The sequence below is a fragment of the Hemicordylus capensis genome, chromosome 13, assembly GCF_027244095.1.
Source record: "Hemicordylus capensis ecotype Gifberg chromosome 13, rHemCap1.1.pri, whole genome shotgun sequence".
Lineage (NCBI taxonomy): Eukaryota > Metazoa > Chordata > Lepidosauria > Squamata > Cordylidae > Hemicordylus > Hemicordylus capensis.
Genome location: NC_069669.1, coordinates 21,049,066 through 21,068,975, shown reverse-complemented (window position 1 = coordinate 21,068,975; position 19,910 = coordinate 21,049,066). Strand labels below are relative to the sequence as shown.

General features: G+C 48.1%; 1 protein-coding gene across 9 annotated transcripts in view; it reads left to right on the top strand.

Moving 5' to 3' along the window:
- TRRAP (transformation/transcription domain associated protein) overlaps nt 1–19,910 on the top strand; it is a 251,773-nt gene that overhangs the window by 13,151 nt on the left and 218,712 nt on the right. Inside the window, exon 2 of one of the 9 annotated variants that reach the window (XM_053276776.1) lies at nt 1,553–1,665. The exons of the other annotated variants lie outside the window; for them this stretch is intronic. The gene's annotated coding sequence lies outside the window, so the exon portion shown is untranslated. The remainder of the gene's footprint in view (nt 1–1,552; nt 1,666–19,910) is intronic. 9 annotated transcript variants of the gene reach the window in all.

Genomic DNA, 19,910 nt, shown 5'->3' with positions numbered 1-19,910 from the left:
AGGATTCCTGTACCCCAGCCAGATGCCATTCAGATGCCAGCAGCAGGATGTGGAGGAGAGCGTCAGAGTTATTTACTCATTTATTTATAAGTGGTGAACTCTTATCTTGCAGTTAGAACTCTCTAGCTGTGCTGCTCAATTTGCAGCTTGGAGCAATTCCCTCGGTGCGAGGGATTCCTGGCTACCGGAGAAACTCTGCCCGCCCAGGCCGATCACGGGTTTTCATGGAGAGGAAGGGCTATATGGACAGGATTGGAGATCTGGTCTAGGGATTGGAGAGCTGGTCTTGTGGTAGCAAGCATGACTTGTCCCCATAGCTAAGCAGGGTCTACGCTGGTTGCATCTGGATGGGAGACTTGATGTGTGAGCCCTGCAAGAGATTCCCCTCAGGGGATGGAGCCACTCTGGGAAGAGCAGAAGGTTCCCAGTTCCCTCCCTGGCAGCATCACCAAGATAGGGCTGAGAGAGATTCCTGCCTGCAACCTGGGAGAAGCCGCTGCCAGTCTGTGAAGACAAGGCTGAGCTAGATAGACCAATGGTCTGACTCAGTATATGGCAGCTTCCTATGTTCCAAGGACAGACCTTTCCTTTCTCTGATACCTGCTTGATGGGTCAGCTCTGATGATTCCTAACTGCAGCCAGGAATCATGATCCCTGCCCTGAGTCTGACCCTGGAGAGGGTATTTGCAGTTCGCAGCACTATTTGATTGGTATCAGAGCAACTTCTCTCTCGGAGCTATCCATGGTGCTGCTTTGCCTTGCCTTGCCTTGCCTGGCTGTTTCTCCTCTTTAGAAAAGGACAGGACATAACGCCTGAAGTAGATGCAGTGGTCGCCACCTAATGGCGCAGCAGGGAAATGATTAGCAAGCCAAAGGTTGCCGGTTCGAATCACCGCTGGTATGTTTCCCAGACAATGGGAAACACCTATATCAGGCAGCAGCTATCTAGGAAGATGCTGAAAGGCATCATCTCATACAGCGCGGGAGATGGCAATGGTAAACCGTTCCTGCATTCTACCGAAGTCGACCACAGGGCTCTGTGGGTGCCAGGAGTCGACACCGACTCACTGGCACACTTTACCTTTATCTTATGTGTAATGGTATTTTCCTTCTGCCCTCCACTGTCTATTTAAATGCTATACTCCTTGGGATCAGGATCTCACTGTTTGCTCTGTAGTTTTGCCATACATGCTGGTGGCACAGTCAGGGTTGCACAACTTTGGCCATCTTCCCTGATTATTGGCCGCTGTGGCTGGGGATGATGGGAGTTGTAGTCCAACAGCAGCAGGAGTGCTAAAGTTGGACATCCCTGAACTAAATTGTAAATAATAATGTGTGTATATCTGGGGTTTTATTTTGCTGTATATTTATACAATCCTGTTTTTATTGCAGATCTGATGCTTAAGTGGGTATTTGCAACAGGATTTTATGGGTAGGGAGTCTTAATTTGTCACTGGCTTTTAATGGCATTGCAGTCACACGTTTTGGCTTTTTATGTTCAGAGAAAATATTGTGGCTGACTCCGATTCGAACCTTTACTTGCATATCCTAGGAAATGATGAGCCATCCTCCTGACATCAGAGCTGGCCTTGTGGTAGCGAGCACGAATTATCTCCTTTGCTAAGCAGGGTTGGCCTTGGTTTGCATCTGGATGGGCGACTACATGTGAGTACTGTCTGCTGTAAGATATCCCCTTTAGGGGATGGGGCCGTAGCTCTGTGGTAGAGCATTTGCTTTGCATGCAGAAGGTCCTGGGTTCCCTCCCTGGCAGCATCTCCAGGTAGGGCTGAGAGAGACTCCTACCTGTATCATTGGAGAGCCGTTGCCAGTCAGTGTAGACAATATTGAGCCAGATGGAACAATGGTCTGACTCAGTATAAGGTAGTTTCCTAGAAGTGTGAGCACTGCAAGATCTTCCCCTCAGAGGATGGAGCCGCTCTGGGAAGAGCAGAAGGTCCCAAGTTCCCTCCCTGGCAGCAACTCCAAGATTGGGCTGAGACAGACTCCTGCCTGCAACCTTGGAGAAGCTGCTGCCAGTCAGTGCAGACAATACTGAGCTAGATGGACCAAGGGTCGGACTCAGAATATGGCAGCTTCCTATGTTCCTATGTTCCTCTGCCCCTAGGCTGTACAGATAGGACCTGTTCTCAAAATTCCTCTCTTTCCAGCAGAGCAGACACGTTTATTACAAAGGAAATTCATATTTCAAACAATAATGATGAATGATCAAGCTGCACAAGAAATAGACCACTCTTTGCCAGCTGTAGTGAATTCTTCCTCTTAGCTTTCCCTCTAAGCATTCAGTAGCTCTTGTTTTGCTTTTAATTTCCTCCTCCCTGGATTCTGGATCTTAGCTTTAGTAGCAGCTTTGCTAAGCTATGCTCTTTTCCCTGTGAGATGGCTGCTCTCCATAATGGTGTTTTGAAGAGTTGTTGGCAGGCGGTTCTGCCTTGATTACAGAAGGCCTAGTCCATATTTCCCTTTGACATTTCTTTTGCTGTCCCTGCTTGATCAATGGCCTGTGAATGTGGGCTCAAATCATGAAATGCATTTTAAAATTTAAAAAAACCCTGCAACCTTGGAGAAGCCGCTGCCAGTCTGTGTAGACAATGCTGAGCTGGATGGACCAAGGGTCTGACTCAGTAGAAGGCAGCTTCCCATGTTCCTTCCTACGTTCCTGTGTACCTGGGTATTTAAGAGAATGCCTTCTTCGCTCTGAACCACACCGCCCATTGAGATCATTTGCAGTTCATTTGCAGTTGCCACCGGCTAGTCTGGTGGCTACTCAGGGAGGGGTCTTCTCCGTTGCTGCCCCAGAGCTTTGGAACGCACTCCCTGCTGAAATAAGAGCCTCCCCATCTCTGACAGCTTTTAAAAGGGTATTCAAGATGCATTTATTCACACAGGCTTTTAACTGGATACTGTTTTAATTGTGTTTGTTTCTAATAGCTTTAATTTTTTAATTTAATTGTTGAAATGTTTTAATCTTTTTATTGGTTGTTTTTATTGTCCTGTAAACCGCTCAGAGAACTTGCGTTTTGGGCGGTATAGAAATGGATTAAATAAATAAATAATACATACCCTCCTCCCCGGCTCCCCTCTCCCACACGATCACTCTCCCGCATTCCACCTCCTTGTTGGCTTGCCCACAATCAAACACCGGAAGCACCCACCACTCCCACTGCTGGGAAACACCCCTCCCTCTTGGCTGGTCTGTAATAGGGTCCGCGCCTTCTCATGAATCCTGATCTGGAGCAAAGTGCTGGTTAAGAGGTTCGTGCACCCGTTCGGAGGATGGGGGAAGGAATGGAAGATAGAGAGAACAGAGAACAGAATTCACGTGTGTATCTTGTATAACTCACACCATCGCTTGTATAATGGCTGGCTTGAGTTATACAAGCAGGCATCTTGTATAACAAGCCAGCTCACTCCCAGGGATGCAGAGTATTCGATCAGGGACAGGCAATTTATTGTGGCTGAGGAACAGGGTTGCCATGTTCAAGCTCCCCAAATCCGGGTGGCCTAATTTGCAGAATGTGCAAATTATATGGCCACTAATTTGTATTTTATTTAGTTCTATTTATTTCTATAAATTTATTTATATGAATTTATTTGTATTTATCTATATGATATATGTATTTATATACATTTAGATTTAGATGCTTCCCCCTCCTTCTCTGCCCTCCCATGTGATTGGATCCAGAGTAAAATCTGGGCAATCCAGGCAGCACGTTTCAAATCCGTGTAAATCTGGGTGGAATTTAGCAGCTGGGTAGAGGAGCCCAAACCTGGGGCCTACCCTAAATTCCGGGGGACATGGCAACGCTATTGAGGATGATGGGAGTTGTAGTTCAGCAACAGCTGGAGAGCCAAGGATGGTTGCCTAACCCTGTGTTAGATGAACATGAAACATGTCCTTGGATGTAAATGATCAGCACATCCGGGTACACTAGACCCCTTCTCCTCGACATGCCAGTTTTCTATGCCCAGGAAGTGTGTATAGATTGTATATAAATGCTCACAAATTGTACATAAATGCTTCTGCAGTTCCATACATAAGAAGAAGAGGAATAATTGTTTACTTATTAAATTTATTTCTTGCTTTCCCACACAAGACACCCCAAATAGTGTACAGCCCCCATATGGCACGAGTGTTCAGAGTTGGGTCCCCAAATGTGTTTTGGGCTGCAGCTCTCATCAACCGCAACCACAAAGGCCATGGTGGCTGGGGATGATGGGAGTTGTAATCCAACAGCATTTGGGGAACCACTGCCCTGGAGGAACAATTAAAGTTTTTCAAAAACAAAACCAGCCAAGCACCTAAGAGGTAGATAGAGACACTTGATTACAGTCTCTGACCAGTAAAGAAACATGAAACCCAAGAGGCATAAAACCAGCAGCAGAACAATATCGACAGGAGAATTACAGGAGATGGATAAACTTTGGGCCTTTGGTGGTAAACCTGTACCACTTTGGACTGCAAGTGGGGCTTGCCTGACACAATGCTCCTCCACCCCCCCAATCCCTGACTATAGAAAGCAAGTATGTCAGGGAGAAGGGGCTATGCCTAGCCTCTTCCTTGATGGATTAGTTCATGTTGTTGTTGTTGTTGATGATGATGATGAATTAATTAATTACACTTTATGTGATAGCTGCCCCATAACAAATTGTTCCACAACACAATAAAAAATATCCAAGTAAAACACATAGCACAAATCAAGCATAGGAACATAGGAAGTTGCCATATACTGAGTCAGACCCTTGGTCCATCTGGCTCAGTATTGTCTACACAGACTGGCAGCGGCTTCTCTAAGGTTGCAGGCAGGAGTCTCTCTCAGTCCCATCTTGGAGATGCTGCCAGGGAGGGGACTTGGAGGAACCTTCTGCTCTTCCCAGAGCGGCTCCATCCCCTGAGGGGAATCTCTTGCAGTGCTCACACTTCTAGTCTCCCATTCAGATGCAACCAGGGCAGACCCTGCTTAGCTAAGGGGGCAAGTCATGCTTGCTGCCACCAGGCCAGCAATCCTTTCCCTACAAATGGCAATATAAAATATACAATGCAAAATCCAGTGCATGTAAAAAGCCCGAGTGAGCAGAGATGTCTTCACCTGGCATCTCAAGGAACAAAGTGACGGCACCAGGCGAGCCTCATTGGGGAGGCCATTCCATCGATGGGGTGCCACCACTGGAAAGGCCCTCTCCCTAGTAGCCAGCTGCCTGCAGGGAATAGTTTTCTGTTGGATATTTCACACTATGGAGTGGTTCACTGGACCCACGAGGCTGAGGAGGGCTGGCTTCCTACCTGCCTCCCCGCACACGACCTGCATTGCTGCTGGGCTCCGCCACGCCACAGGCTCACACATTTGGCACGGCAGCCAACAGCATGCCGATCCAGAGCCGTGTGTGTATGTGTGTGTGTGACGGGGGTGGGTGGGGAGGAAACATGCACCATTGTGTAAAATCCCATTTTTTGCCCAGGTTAAAACTCCTGCAGCAGCGGGGCTGATCCCAGCAGTTCTCACAAGCAACCCTAACCGGGTAGGGCTGGTTGTGAGAACGACCCCTCCCTGTATACTGCACTGGGTGAGCTGGCCTGAGTTGCCGTTGGCTGCAGAAAAAGACAAATATCCGTGTCTGCTTCTCCCCTCTCTCCAGCGGATCAGAGTGGCTGTGTATCAAGGTCATGTTGTTACTCTGCGGGTGAGAAGCTTTGGCTGTGTGACTTGTAAATACGATGCTCCAGAAACGGCGGCAAAATAAACCGGCTGTAACCCCAACTGAACTGTGTGGATAAGCTCTGTCCGTGTACGGTTTGCGTCAGGGGAGGAAGGCGACGGAGCTGGACGTGTGATTACACTCCCGAGGCTGACAGATTGGGAAGCTGCCGTATACTGAGTCAGACTCTTGGTCCATCTGGATTAGTGCTGTCTACTCTGGCGGGCAGCAGCAACTCCCCGGGGTTTATCAGATAGGGGGGTCTTTCCTGGACATATTAGGAGATGCCAGGGACTGAACCAGGGACCCTCTGCATGGGAAACAAATGCTCTAGGGCCCCACTCCTAAATAGCTATGGCCCCACCCCTACACCTTACTACCTTACACCGAGTCAGACAATTTGGAGGAGTGGGGAAATGGAAACTGTGAGCTGGGTATGTGTTGGAGATGGAGTCCCAGTGCATGGACCTTTCGCACCAACTCTCCTAATGGCCACTAGGGGCATTGGGAGGAGAAGTAGTGAGTGAGGGTCCCCTTACCTGTCTCTGCTCTGCTTCTATGACCCCTGCCTGGACTCCTCAGGTATTTCCTGTAGTGAGTCAGTTTTACTTCCTTTCTCCTTGAAGAGCACATGGGAGCACCTCTCTCTCTCCTCCCACTCATTATGTAGCTCATAGTTAGGAGAGGCCTTTCCTCTCTCAAATGTACTTAACCTAATAAATCCTATTTACTTTTTAAGGCAACGTGTGCCGTCGGGTCGGTGTCGACTCCTGGCGCCCACAGAGCCCTGTGGTTGTCTTTGGTCGGACGCAGGAGGGGTTTGCCATGGCCTCCTCCCGCGCACTAGGAGAGACTTTACCCTGCACGACTGGGCCCATGCTTGTTCTCGACGAACTGCAACCATAAGGCTCTGCACTCCTTCATAACTGGGGTGGGCAGCTTCCTCGTGGGGCTTTGGCTAAACACTCACAACTTGCAACGGTTGCTGAGCCTTTTTGGGAAGGGCGGTGTAAAAATTGAATGAATGAATGAACGGACAAATAAATAAATAAATAGTACGGAGGTGGGCAGCCGCGGATTGCCTAGAGGACCCAGTCTGCCACTGGAGCCAGGTCGCAGACTGTTATTTCCCCCCTCCCCCTGCCTTGCTTGTGGATCGTGGCCAGCTCCCGAATTAGGATTGGAGGCTTCCTCTATGCTATTCCGGGTCATGAGAACATCCCATTCCCTAGCATCTGAGAAACCTTTTTCCTATATGGATGAATGGTTACCCGTCATCCATCTATCTATCTATCTATCTATCTATCTATCTATCTATCTATCTATCTATCTATCTATCTATTTTGTACACCGCCCCAAACTTTTGTCTCTGGGCGGTTAACAATAGCATAACACAAGTTAAAAACATTTACAAAAACTTAAAACAAATTTAAGCATCCAAAAATAAACCAGAGATTAAAACCTAAAAAATTTAGGAAGCTGAGAAAGCTTGGGTGAAAAGATGGGTTTTCAGATGTTTTTTTGAAAATTGCCAGAGATGGGAGGATCATACATGAAAGGTCCATTGGGATATTGTATTGTGGGCAGGCCCTGATCCTCGGTGTTTCCACTGACCCATGCAATATCAGGCCGCCCTTGATCATGGGTGCCTCCACTGCCTATCGTAATATCAGACACTTTGCTAGTTATGAAACGAGAATCCCCAGTGGTGGTCAATGAGACAGGGTATAAGTGGATTGCCATATAAATCATTGATCAGAATGTATACGCGAGCACTGCTCTGGAGCTTCCCAGAAGCAGGGAGCAGAGGAGTTGAGATGTACAGGAATGCCACTGGAGGAACCATTTTTATTTGTCTATATAGTTTTTAAAAACACCAGCTGGACTCCTCCCTTGTCGCCTCTTCAAACGTCAGCACACGCCAAGCAGAAAACAGGGCTAATTTCACGTAATGTCCGTTAGCAAAAGCTGTGAAGAAAGAATGTTTCCCCCCACCTCTCCCAGAGACTGGCTTGCTAAATAAATTACCATTCATGTTTTATTCAGGATGCTGGAGCTGCCAGCGGAGAACACAGAAAGCCAGTCGGCTTTCAATTAAAGCCGCAGCCAGGGTTTTCCTTCTGACGCGCATATGATTCATTCATTCTCTGACTCCGTTGTGCGCTGCAGAATGGTGCACCGAGTGTGAAAGACTGATGTATACAGTTGCTTCCACACTGGATGCAGGGCGTTTTTGCCATTTTGCCAACTGTTGTAAACTGCCCAGAGACATAAGTTTTGGGCGGTATAAAAGTATGTTAGATAGACAGACAGACAGACAGATAGGCAGGCTGGAAGCGGAACGAAAAGTTCCACAGAGCACTATAATTCATGCTGCATTATCCCACTGGGTCTTCCCGATGACCAAGAGACCCTATGCTTACTCACAAGTAAGTGCACGTCAGGAAAGGTCCCTTCCGCTTAGGAATATATTTACTGTTTGCAGGCTGCCTGGAACCTTGAGTTGCAGTGATGAAATTCACTACAACCCGAGGGTTCAGATTGGAATCCCAAATCTCAACCCTGGGTATCGTCGCCACACGTAACCTGGGTTGCCCGCATTCGGACGTAATGGGCCTGTGGGCTCCCCAGAGGCATCTGGTGGGCCACTGTGTGAAACACGATGCCAGACTAGAGAGGCCTTCTTGGGCCTGATCCAGCAGGGCTGCTCTTATGCCGAGTTCTGAGACACTGGGGCAAAATACTGATTGAGAGCAGGCCAGGGGCTGGGGATTTCACGTCCATAATGTGGGCAGATGTCAGCTGATGCTGCTCCCAAACATCTGTTGCCATGTTCTATTTTTGGAAAGCACGGAGGGCAGAGCTGGGGTTGTGCAGGGTGGTTGGCGTCCGGCCACCCAAGCCATCTCGTTCTTGGTGATCTTGTGTGTGGATTCCCAATATCCCTGGGTAAAAGCCAAGGGCGGTGGCAGCAGCAGCAGCAGCAGCAGCTTTTTATGCTTGGGGAGAAAAAAAAAATGAAATCCATGGTCCACATATCACGCAGCCTCCCACAGGGAGTACTGATTCACCTATGCTGCTGCGAGCTCTTCACAATCTGTTGTGGATTTCACTAACCTGAATAATTTAATGCCATCTCCAAATGTGGCCACTTTGCTGCTTACCCCAACTTCTAGATCACTGATGAACCCACTGGTCCCAATACAGACCATAAGAACATAGGAACACAGGAAGCTGCCATATACTGGGTCAGACCATTGGTCTATCTAGCTCAGTCTTGTCTTCACAGACTGGCAGCGGCTTCTCCAAGGTTGCAGGCAGGAGTCTCTCTCAGCCCTATCTTGGAGATGCTGCCAGGGAGGGAACTGGGAACCTTCTGCTCTTCCCAGAGCAGCTCCATCCCCTGAGGGGAATCTCTTCCAGTGCTCACACACATCAAGTCTCCCATTCAGATGCAACCAGGGTGGACCCTGCTTAGCTAAGGGGAGAAGTCATGCTGGCTACCACAAGGCCAGCTCTCCTCTCTCTCATTCCACAAGTGTACAGATGTATGCTCAACACAGGGACAGCAGTGCACTTCTTACCTTATGCCTTTGAGGGCAGTGGTGCTCTTGTGGGTAGTGCCCTCCACACCCCTGGGCCCCCCTAAATCCTCTTTTGTCTGTCCTGGGCTGTGCGGTCACAGCTGGCCCGCACTGTGGGCATCCCTAGGGGACCCCACTTCTTACTCCCCTCCCTTGTGCAAATTGCCAGTTTGTTCCTCCCCTCTGTTTCCTGTCCTCCAGTCTAGCAAAGCACAAAAGTGCAAGTAGCAATGCCGGCCTTCCCAAAGCATGACTGAAATCGGAAATATGTTGCTGACAGTTAGGAGCTGAGGGTGTGATTTTGGTAGGGAGAAAGAAGAGCGGAGCTTTGTTAGAACCAGAGATCTGGTGCTCTGTTCAGGCACCAACATGTCTGGGGCCAGTGTTGTCAGAAAGACAGAAAAACAGCCCTCTGGATCAAGGCAAAGACCACCAAATCCCACCTCCTGCCTCCTGCAGTGGCCAATCAGGTGCATCTGGGAAGCAACCGTTCCTTCCTGTTGGGGTTCCCCAGCACCTGGCGTCCAGGGGCATGCTTCTCTGATACCAGGGCTCATAGCAGAGGCGGATTAACGTAGTAGCAAATGTAGCATTTGCTACGGGCCCCACGTTTTTGAGGGCCCCGCATGCCCGGCTTCCAACTGGGAATTAAAGTTAAAACTGTACCTGTTTTATTTGGTCCATATTAGATAACATATCCCTTTTCTGCTAAATGTGCCTTTTAAGAGAGTGCCCACCAGAGCATTTGTCCAGTGGCTGTTGCTGGTGCCTACCACATTTTTCTTTTTAGAGTGTGAGCCCTTTGGAGACAGAGAAGCATCTACCCACTGTTTATTTTTCTATGTAAACCACTTTGAGAATTTTGATTGAAAAACGGTATATAAATGTCCACTGTTGTTGTAGTAAGTGTGAGTTTGTGGCTTGGTCTCTCATACTCCAAAATATAGAAAATGAAAAAAATTGAATCACTTTACTATGCAAGTAAATAATTTACGTTTTAATATTTATGTGCATTAAAAAAAATTTTTTAGGGCCCCTTTATAACATATGCTACAGGCCCCGCACTGGCTTAATCCAGCCCTGGCTCATAGCAACTGATAACCCTACCCTCTACAAATTTGCCCAGCTTGGTGGCCGTCACCGCATCCAGCAGTGGCGGATTCTGTAGTTTAACAACCTGCTGTGTCAAGAAGTAGCAATAGCACTAGCACTTACATTTATATACCGCTTTATAGCCAAAGCTCTCTAAGCGGTTTACAATGATTTAGCATATTGCCCCCAACATTCTGGGTACTCATTTTACCGACCTCGGGAGGATGGAAGGCTGAGTCAACCTTGAGCCCCTGGTCAGGATCGAACTTGTAACCTTCTGGTTACAGGGCAGCTGTTTTACCACTGCGCCACCAGGGTATTTCCTTTTGTCTGCTTTGAATCTCCCAGCACTTGGCTTCAATGGAAGATCCCCTGCTAACTGGGCAAAGAGGCACCTCTTTAACGGGGTGATTCTCTTTACTGAACAGTGGGGGAGTAACTGGCCCTCTCCACCCCCAGCACAGCATCCCTCCCGTGACTGTGGCTGGTGTCTCTCTCATGTTCCTTTTTAGATTGTGAGCCCTTTGGGGACAGGGAGCCATCTTATTTGTTTATGATTTCTATATGTAAACCGCTTTTGGAAACTTTTGTTGAAAAGTGGTGTATAAATATTTGTTGTTGTTGTTCTAATATTATGACAGAGGAAGGAGAACTTCTCTCCATCCACTTGATCCACACTGTACATAGTTTTATACACCTCTATCATGTCTCCTCTTACCCATCTTCTTTCTAAACTAAAAAGGCCAAAACGCTGCAGTCTTCAACCCCCTGATCATTTTGGTTGCCCTTTTCTGCACCTTTTCCAGCTCTACAATATCCTTTTTAAGGTGCGGTGTCCAGGACCATGCACAGTATTCTAAGTATGGTCACGCCATGGTTCTGTAAGAGGGCATGATTATCTTGGCAGTTCTATTTTCAGTCCCTTTCCTAGTGATCTCAAGTATGGAATTAGCCTTCTTTTCAGCTGCCGCACAGCGGGTTGGCACTTTCAGTGAGCTGTCCACTACAACCCTTTTCCTGGTCGCTCACTGCCAGCTCAGACCACATCAGTGTAAATGTGCAGCTTGGATTTTGGGGCCCCTCTGAGCTGTTCACAGATCTGATCGTTGCCGTGCACAAAGCTTTAGGGTCCATGTGCAAGCAAAGCATATGTGCTAGTGAGAAGATGCCTTTGCCACATTCCTGGAAGTTATTTGCACATGGCTTCATGCTGCGGTGTAAATGTTGAGTGAAGCCGCTTTGAATCACACCCGCGGCATTGAGGGAAGCAGACCCTCCCCTCTGCTCTTGGGGCTTTTTTGGTGCAGGTTCACATGGCATGCCTCCGTGTTTTCCTTCTAGCCAATGTGGGGGGGGAGAGATTTCTAAAGCTGATATCTGCATTCCCAAGAGGGTTCCCCTCTTATCATGCTAATGATTCTACTTCAGTGCCTCTCCCTCTTTGCTCCGGCGTTTTCAGAAAAAAGTTGCTTTTTAAAAAAGCATTTTAAAAACCCGGAAGCTAGAATTTGCAAGGCAAAGCCCGACTTGTGTGTGGAGTGGGTCCAAGGATCTCGAATGGACTTCAGGGTAAGTTTGGCTGCTGTGTGAATGCACACATGCTCTTCTGGAGGAGATTCAGGGTAACAGCCCTGTCTGGAAAGCTTGGAGATTTACTGTATTTATCTGAATCCATGCTCTTGGAGGTAAGAAATTGTGTAATTTAGGGTTCTCTTCCTTTGGTGGTGCATCAGGGAAATGCTTGATTAACAAGCAGAAGGCTGCCGGTTCGAATCCCCGCTGGTACTGTATCGGGCAGCAGCAATATAGGAAGAGGCCAAAAGGCATCATCTCATACTGCATGGGAGATGGCCATGGTCAACCCTTTCTGTATTCAACCAAAGACAACCACAGGGCTCTGTGGGCACCAGTAGTCGAAATCAACTTGACAGCACACTTGACCTTTATCCTTTGGGATAAATAGTATTTTTATCCACACACAAACCTATATTTAACCCATATTTTTAAAGGGGGTCATCGTAAATTCAAGGTTGTCTTCTAGTCGGGTAAATACAGTAACTTCTGGAAACCCAGGGGAAGGAGATCATACTCAGAAGACCAACGGCTCTAGCAGCTCGGGCTAACACAGCTTTAATGGCCATTCATAAAACATAAGAGTTGGGACAGCGATTGACTGGAGACAGGTGCCAGCAACGAGAGACTGCCCCTGGTGAAAAAGGAAGGTGGGACTATTCAGTGAGTGTTGGCAGAGGGGGACGTTTGTGAGGAGAGCTCTTCTTCGTCTTCTCCTCCTTTTTAAAAAACTAAGGCCGCGAGAGGGGATTGTTGCACTGCAGCCCCAGGCCGCTGCCAAATGGGAGAGACATCCGCGTCTGCTCAGGAGAAGCGGGATTCTTTGAAGGAAACATGAAGGGGCTTTGCAGGGAAATTAATGAAGAATTTATGAGGCAGAGAAACCGATCTGCTGAATGGTCCCATTGCAACTCCGAGCGGAGGATTAATTATCTTGGGTTCTGACTGCTCGGTGGGGGTCAAATTAAAGAATGTGCAGGGGTGAGCAAGGGCGAGAGCCTCGTGCTGGCTAATTAGGGAGCCCGAGCATAATGACGCGAATGCTTTGGCCAGCAGTGCCGCTTGTCGAAGATCTTCGGACGTGGAAGTGGGCAGAACACTGGCTGGTGAGAGGCGAACAACAGAGGGACCTAGGAAGCGACCATAGACTGAGTCAGACCCTTGGTCCATCTAGCTCAGTATTGTCTTCACAGACTGGCAGCGGCTTCTCCAAGGTTGCAGGCAGGAATCAACTGGTTAGTTGATTACCATTGTCAATTAATGGTAATCAACAGGGGGAGCCCTCTCCGACGGTGCGAAAGGTATTTCTGCGGTTTCTTACCTTCTCAAAAATGGCAGTGGAAAGGCGACCTCTGGGGAGGAGACCTGTGTGGTGCTGGTGACCTGGCAAGTGGATTTGTAGACGTCTGCCTGTAACAGTTGTCCCGAGGGGGCACGCCTGGATTCAGGGTCCTACTGGGTTATTGGTCCTGTGTGAGCCATTTTGTGTACCCTCTCTGTGTCCCCCCCCCCCGTGGGATGAATGCATTTGTGGCATTTGTGTGATTTGCATATATGTGGCCCGCCAGGAGGACGCCCAAAGTGGTGGCAACAGACTCCCACAGCACATGTGCATGCCAAAGCAGACTGCCAAAGTGCATTCGGGGACATGCATTATAATGTGGAAAATCCCCCCTGCAACCCACCATGTGTTACATCAGACCTGCCCTCCCATCCTTTGTGCCAGGAATCGTTTTGGCCCCATTTATATAGAACCTTGCTGAGATCAAAGAAGAAAACTTTGGCAGAAGACTGAATTAAATTTTATGATGCATTAGGAAGGCTGCATGACACTTATGCTGAAAAGAGAAGTCTTCTTTAATTCAGAATTCTGAATTTCCTTTGTGTCCCGCTTTGTCTCCTCTCAGCAGCTCAGATTTGTTAAGTTAGCCTGTGTGCATTTTGCCTGTTGATCCGGAGAGGAGAGCCGGTCTTGTGGTAGCAAGCATGACGTCCCCTTAGCTAAGCAGGGTCCACCCTGGTTGCATTTGAATGGGAGACTACATGTGAGCACCGCGAGAGATTCCCCTCAGGGGATGGAGCCGCTCTGGGAATTGCATCTAGGTTCCAAGTTCCCTCCCTAGCAGCATCTCCAAGACAGGGCTGAGAGAGAGATTACTTCCTGCAACCTTGGAGAAGCGGCCCGCTGCCAGTCAGTGTAGACACTACTGAGCCAGATGGACCAATGGTCTGACTCGGTAGAAGGCAGCTTCCTATGTTTCTGTGTCCTGCCTGAGCCGTAGATTGCTGAACCCTGTGCTACGTTCTTCCTGAAACAGATTCAAATTTCATCTGGGTGCCCAGCCCAATTCTAATAAGCAACTGATGCCGACTGATGCCGACATTACTCATTAACAATCCTTGGGTTTAATTGGATCTAAAAAGCTTGTAGAAGATGGAGGAGAGAATTTGTACAAGCTTCTTCCCAAATGCTCTATACACGTTCTTATAGTCTTCTTCTCCCTAATGACTGAGATTGGATTATAATGGAAGGCGGTCGGGAGGTCATTCCACTTCCCAGGGAAAGCCGGTCACCTTGCTCAGTCACTCGATCGCTTCCATTTGTACTTATTTATCAAAAGAAGCTGGTCTACAACGTTCAGCTATTGCTGGGAATTCTCCCTGTCGCCTCCATTAAATGCTCCATTTTACAAGCCATAGCCAACATTAAAGCATCATAGAATGGGATTTTCTACCAAATTTAACATCTAATTCTCCGCAGGCACTGTAGACAGTTATCTGCTGCTTCATTAATTTATGCACATGTGAAATTGTGTTTGCTGGGCTCACAAATGGTAAGAAGAACATAAGGAATTGGATTGGACAAAAATGCATCTAAGGCCATGGATGTTTATATATTTTTTATCTTCCCTCAACCTGGTTCATTCTCCTCCTCCGCTCTCTTAACTGTATACATTTGCATTTATATGGCTCTGGTCTAGCTATTAATAGTTGGTGTAAGTTGGCAGATGTTAGAAATGGGATGGAAAAAGCCTTTTTGGGTGTGTTTTTTGGGTTCTACGGACCTTTTGCTGTATTGCATTTGTTCTTATTGTTCTTGCAGGAATGAAGGGTCATAAGATCATGGTGTGGAGAGAGAGAGAGAAAATCTCTCTCTCTCTCTCTCTCTCTCTCTCTCTCTCTCTCTCTCTCTCACACACACACACACACACACACACACACACACACACACACACTACTAGAACCAAGGGTCACCCCATGAAACTGATTGCCAGGAAATTTAGGGCCGAGAAAAGTAAGCACCCTTTCACACAGCCTGAGCCGTATCTAGGGCAAATAGTGCCTAGGGCAAGCACTGAAATTGTGCCCTGGTCCAAACATTGACTTATGTTATATTAATTTTTTAAACACATTTTTTAACCTGTCGCCCCTTCGGGGCGGGAGGCATCCTAAAGGCCGGGGTGGTGGTGGTCTGCAAAGGTCCCTCTTAAATCACCACCGTGCAATGAAGTTCTGTGGTGTCCATCATAAGTGTATGCCTGCCTTGTTTGTCCTCCTCTCCCGCTCCCATCCTCTCCTGCAGAGTTTCCCAGTATTGCATCCCTACAACTCCCGTCATCCCCAGCTTACAACGCCCTTTCAATGCGGACTGACCACCTGTGTTTGCTTTTTAAATTTTGCGCAGAAATGTTGTGTTCACACCTCCTTTGATTGAAATGATTGACCGCCACCTGTTCCTGCCATCCTTGCCAAGACTAGTGCAAAACATTTCTGCTACCCAAAGGAATCAGGGTGAACGTGTACTGCATTAAGCATACTAAGTTGTTATCCAAAGATCTTCAGTTTTAAAAAACCCAGAAAGTTATTCTGAAATGCAGGGTGCCTTCTCAATCGTTGGTCTGTGTTTTGATTGGGGTTGAGATGTGCAACCCACACGTAGCAAAAGTGTGGGGCAGATAATAAAAGGCAAAACATAATGAAATTAATCTCCTTGTAATACCACTGACGTTCTTTACCTTTTCCAGTTTTGCACTTGCTCCCACAGGCCAGTTCAAAGAGGGAGGTCTTTCTTGTGTGTTTCCAAAAGGGGTCCAAGCTTAGATGTTTCGCCGGGCAGTTGTCATGGACAGGATTTCCTTCTGAATGCCGCAGATCCCATCCATGGAAAGCAGCCACGTCTCTGCCCTCTCAGCTTATTTCAGTTGCCCCATATTCCACTGTCCAGCACTCTGCCACCAAGTCAGACTTTCTTCCAGCAAATTTCCTGTCTGCAACATAGGAATAACAAATGAAAATGCTGGCCTGCTTCTAAGATTACTAAGCATGTGTGGCGGCCATTTTTTAAACATACAAAAATGAAAAAAAAATGGCCGCTGCAAACAAAAGGGCCGCCGCACATGCTCAAATCGTCCCTGTGAGGCCTTAAATCTTGCCAGGCCTCACAGAGGCCATTTGAGCATGTGCAGCAGCCTCCAAAATGGCCACCACACCAATTTTTACAGGCCAGAAGGGGCTGAAAATAAGTCAGGGATGGGCTGTGATGGTGATTTAAGAGGCCGGCAGGAGGAGAGGGAACCTTGCAGACCCGCCCCCCCGGGTGGCCTTTTGGAAGTCCCCCGAAGGGGCTACAGGTAATTTTTTTTAAATAAAAAAATAATTCCTGAACTGGGGAGGGGGTGGGCAGCAGCATGGCACTGGTGCCCCCCCACATGTGGTGCCCAGGGCATGTGCCCTGGCTGCCCTACCCCTAGGTACGCCTATGTGTAGGAGGGCTGCGCAAGCTATTGATGTTTTCAAAACGATCCTGCCAAGCCGAAGCATTTTACTGCTGAACAGAGTGTAATCTGGGCGCTTTCCAGATCAGGCCCTGCAACGGGGTCATGACGTCTCTCTGAAGTGTGCTTCCACACTTCCTGCGTTGTGACACCGCCATCCCTATGCGGACAGCAGGGTGCCGTTCACGTTTCTGATGCCTTGTTCTGAATAGAATCACAGCGATATAGAGCTCGGATGTTGTATATCCGGTGTCAAAAAGGTGTTGTTTTTTTCGGGTTGTAAGTTTTTGTGGGACTGGTTTTAAGTTTTGAATGTGATTTGCCGGAACGTGGCATTTAGCCACATTTGAGCGGCTAATCTGGAAAGCGTGCTGGAGAGCCCCTTGGAGATGCTAGGGGTCAGCCCTGGGACCTTCTGCATGCATAGCATGGGCTCTGTCACCGAGGGTCCTCCTCATTAAAAGCTGTGACCATTTTGTTTTGTTGTTGCAAGATTAGATTTTGTGTGCTGATTTTGCGTGCAAGATTAGATTTTGCGTGCTAGCTGCTTGGCGAATCCATTGGTCTTGGAATATGGGATAGGAACATAGGAATATAGGAAGCTGCCTTATACTGAGTCAGACCCTTGGTTCATCCAGCTCAGTATTGTCTACACAGACTGGCAGCAGCTTCTCCAAGGTTGCAGGCAGGAATTGCTCTCACCCCCCTCTTGGGGATGCTGCCAGGGAGGGAACCTGGAGCCTTCTGCTCTTCCCAGAGCGGCTTCATCCCCTGAGGGGAATCTTTTACAGTGCTCACACTTCTAGTCTCCCATTCATATGCAACCAGGGTGGACCCTGGTTAGCTAAGGGGACAGGTCATGCTTGCTACCACAAGACCAGTAAAATTTACATCTATTTCCAACAGAGCTGAAAATGTTATGATCCTTTTAGTCACGTAAATGGAGCACTTGCAGATGAGACGGAGGTGCCAGCGGACCTGAGGTAACCCACAGATATGTTGGCTTCACAAAAGTCGGCAGTGGGTGGGGGCTAAGGGGCAACTCTTCCCACAAACTATCCCAATGTAACTCAGTGGAGCGGAATGTTTGTAGACTCAGAGGGGAGTTAACAGACAACCAGAAATTCAGTGCTAATGGAATTCAGAGCTGAGTGGCGGTGGGGAGGAGGGCTGGAATAAGAAGAGTGGGAAATTTCCCAGCTTCAATAATACTCCTTCAAGACAGTCACAACCTCTTCTGCTTCTGAGGGAGGAAAGTGCCTAAATGTTTCACCAGGCTCAGGACCAGGCTCAGGTAGCTGCAATATTTTGTTGAGGTCCCATACTTGTTTTTAAATAAAAGAGTGTGTGTGCTGGGAAGAACGCTGTGTCTGCCTTTCCTGCTAGCGTTGCTGCTTCTTTCTTGTGTCCATTAACCGCCCCTTCACAAGGGCTCAGCACTCCTCATAGTGGGGGAAAGAGCTATTCTTAGACCCGTTTTAGTGGAGGCTGCAAGAAATCCGCCTCTGGGGTTCCGAGCACTCAGGTGATGCAAGAGTACCGGTGGGTTTCCAGTAATAAGACATTCCTCTGTACACGTTTTAATCCGGCTGGCATGACTTGGAATGCATCTTATTTCATTCGTCATGAGAGTTCTGAGTCATGCAACCCAATTAATGCAATGGGGGAAGATATTAATTTAGAAAAATGCTATCCGTTTAACTTTTAATTTAGACTTTGCGTCTCACCTTGGGATGTTGCTATGATTCTTTTTCCTTCAGGGGGAAAAGGAGAGGGAGAGACGGCCTCTCTTCCCCCCTCCCCTATAAATATTGTATTATCAGAGACCCAGAGACTTGTGTGTCTGTGAAAACTAAAATTAATATGCCTCAGTATGCATTTCATCTCGAGTTGATTAGGTGGATGATTATCTGTTTAACAGAGCCATAATTAAAATGGCGTCTAGTGAGGTTTAGTTCAGGTTGGGAATGCGTGCCTGTTTCCACATGCAGCTGGCCCTAATTCAGGGGTGATAATAAACGGAGCGTGTGGGGCAGCCTCACAACGCAAAGTAATAATTGTCTCCTCGGGAGGAGGCTTCGGAAGGCTACAGTGCAGTTTGGTGGCACATCACAGAGGGATTTCAAGAGCCAGGAAACGCGTGGGCACAGCCACCGTGGATTTGGGTGCTTACATTGGCAACTGCAACCCCCCCGCCCCCGTCCCTCCATGGGAGGTCCTCCAAGGGCCTGTAGGCCTTCCCAGCATGCTTTGCACTGCCAGCAGACTGGAAAAGCTTCATCATGTCAGTGGTGGCTGTTGAAGCTGCCCCAGCTTCAGAATGGGAGGAGAGCGGGTCTTCTGGTAGCAAGCATGAATTGTCCTCCTTGCTAAGCAGGATCTGCTCTTGTTTGCATTTGAATGTGACTACATTTGTGAACACTGTAAGAGATTCCCCTTAGGGAAGATCACCTGGGAAGAACACCTGTATGCCTGCATGCAGAAGATTCCACGTTCCCTCCCGGGCATCTCTGAGAGAGACTCCTGCCTGCAACCTTGGAGAAGCCACTGGCAGTCTGGGTAGACAAAACTGATGTCTAGACGGGGTTGCACTCCCCCCGAAGGGCCACGTTCGCAGTTTGGGGGGCGCTCATTGATCCAGCACTGTCACTAGAGGCCCAAGTGGCCTCTGTGGCTCGGAGTGCCTTTGATCAGCTTCGGCTGATAGGCCAACTGCGACCTTCCCTGGACAGAGAGAGCTTGACCACTGTTACTCATGCTCTGGTAACCTCTCGCTTAGATTACAGTGTGTTCGGTTACGAGAGCCAGTGTGGTGTAGTGGTTAGAGTGTTGGACAAGAAACTCAGCCAAGAAACTCACTGGGTGGCTCTGACCCATCTCTCAGCCTAAGCTACCTCACAGGGTTGTTGTGAGGATAAACATAACCATGTATACCGTTCTGGGCTCCTTGGAGGAAGAGTGGGAGAGAAATGTAATAAATAAAAATAAAATAGATTACTATAATGTGCTGAACGAGGGGCTGCCTTTGAAAATGGTCCGGAATCTGTAGATGGCACGATATAGGGCTGCAAGATTATTAACTGGGACCTGATGTTTTGAGCATATTACGCCAGTTCTTTGTCAGCATGGAATAGCATCCTCAGGGAGGTTCGTCGGGTACCATCACTTTGTT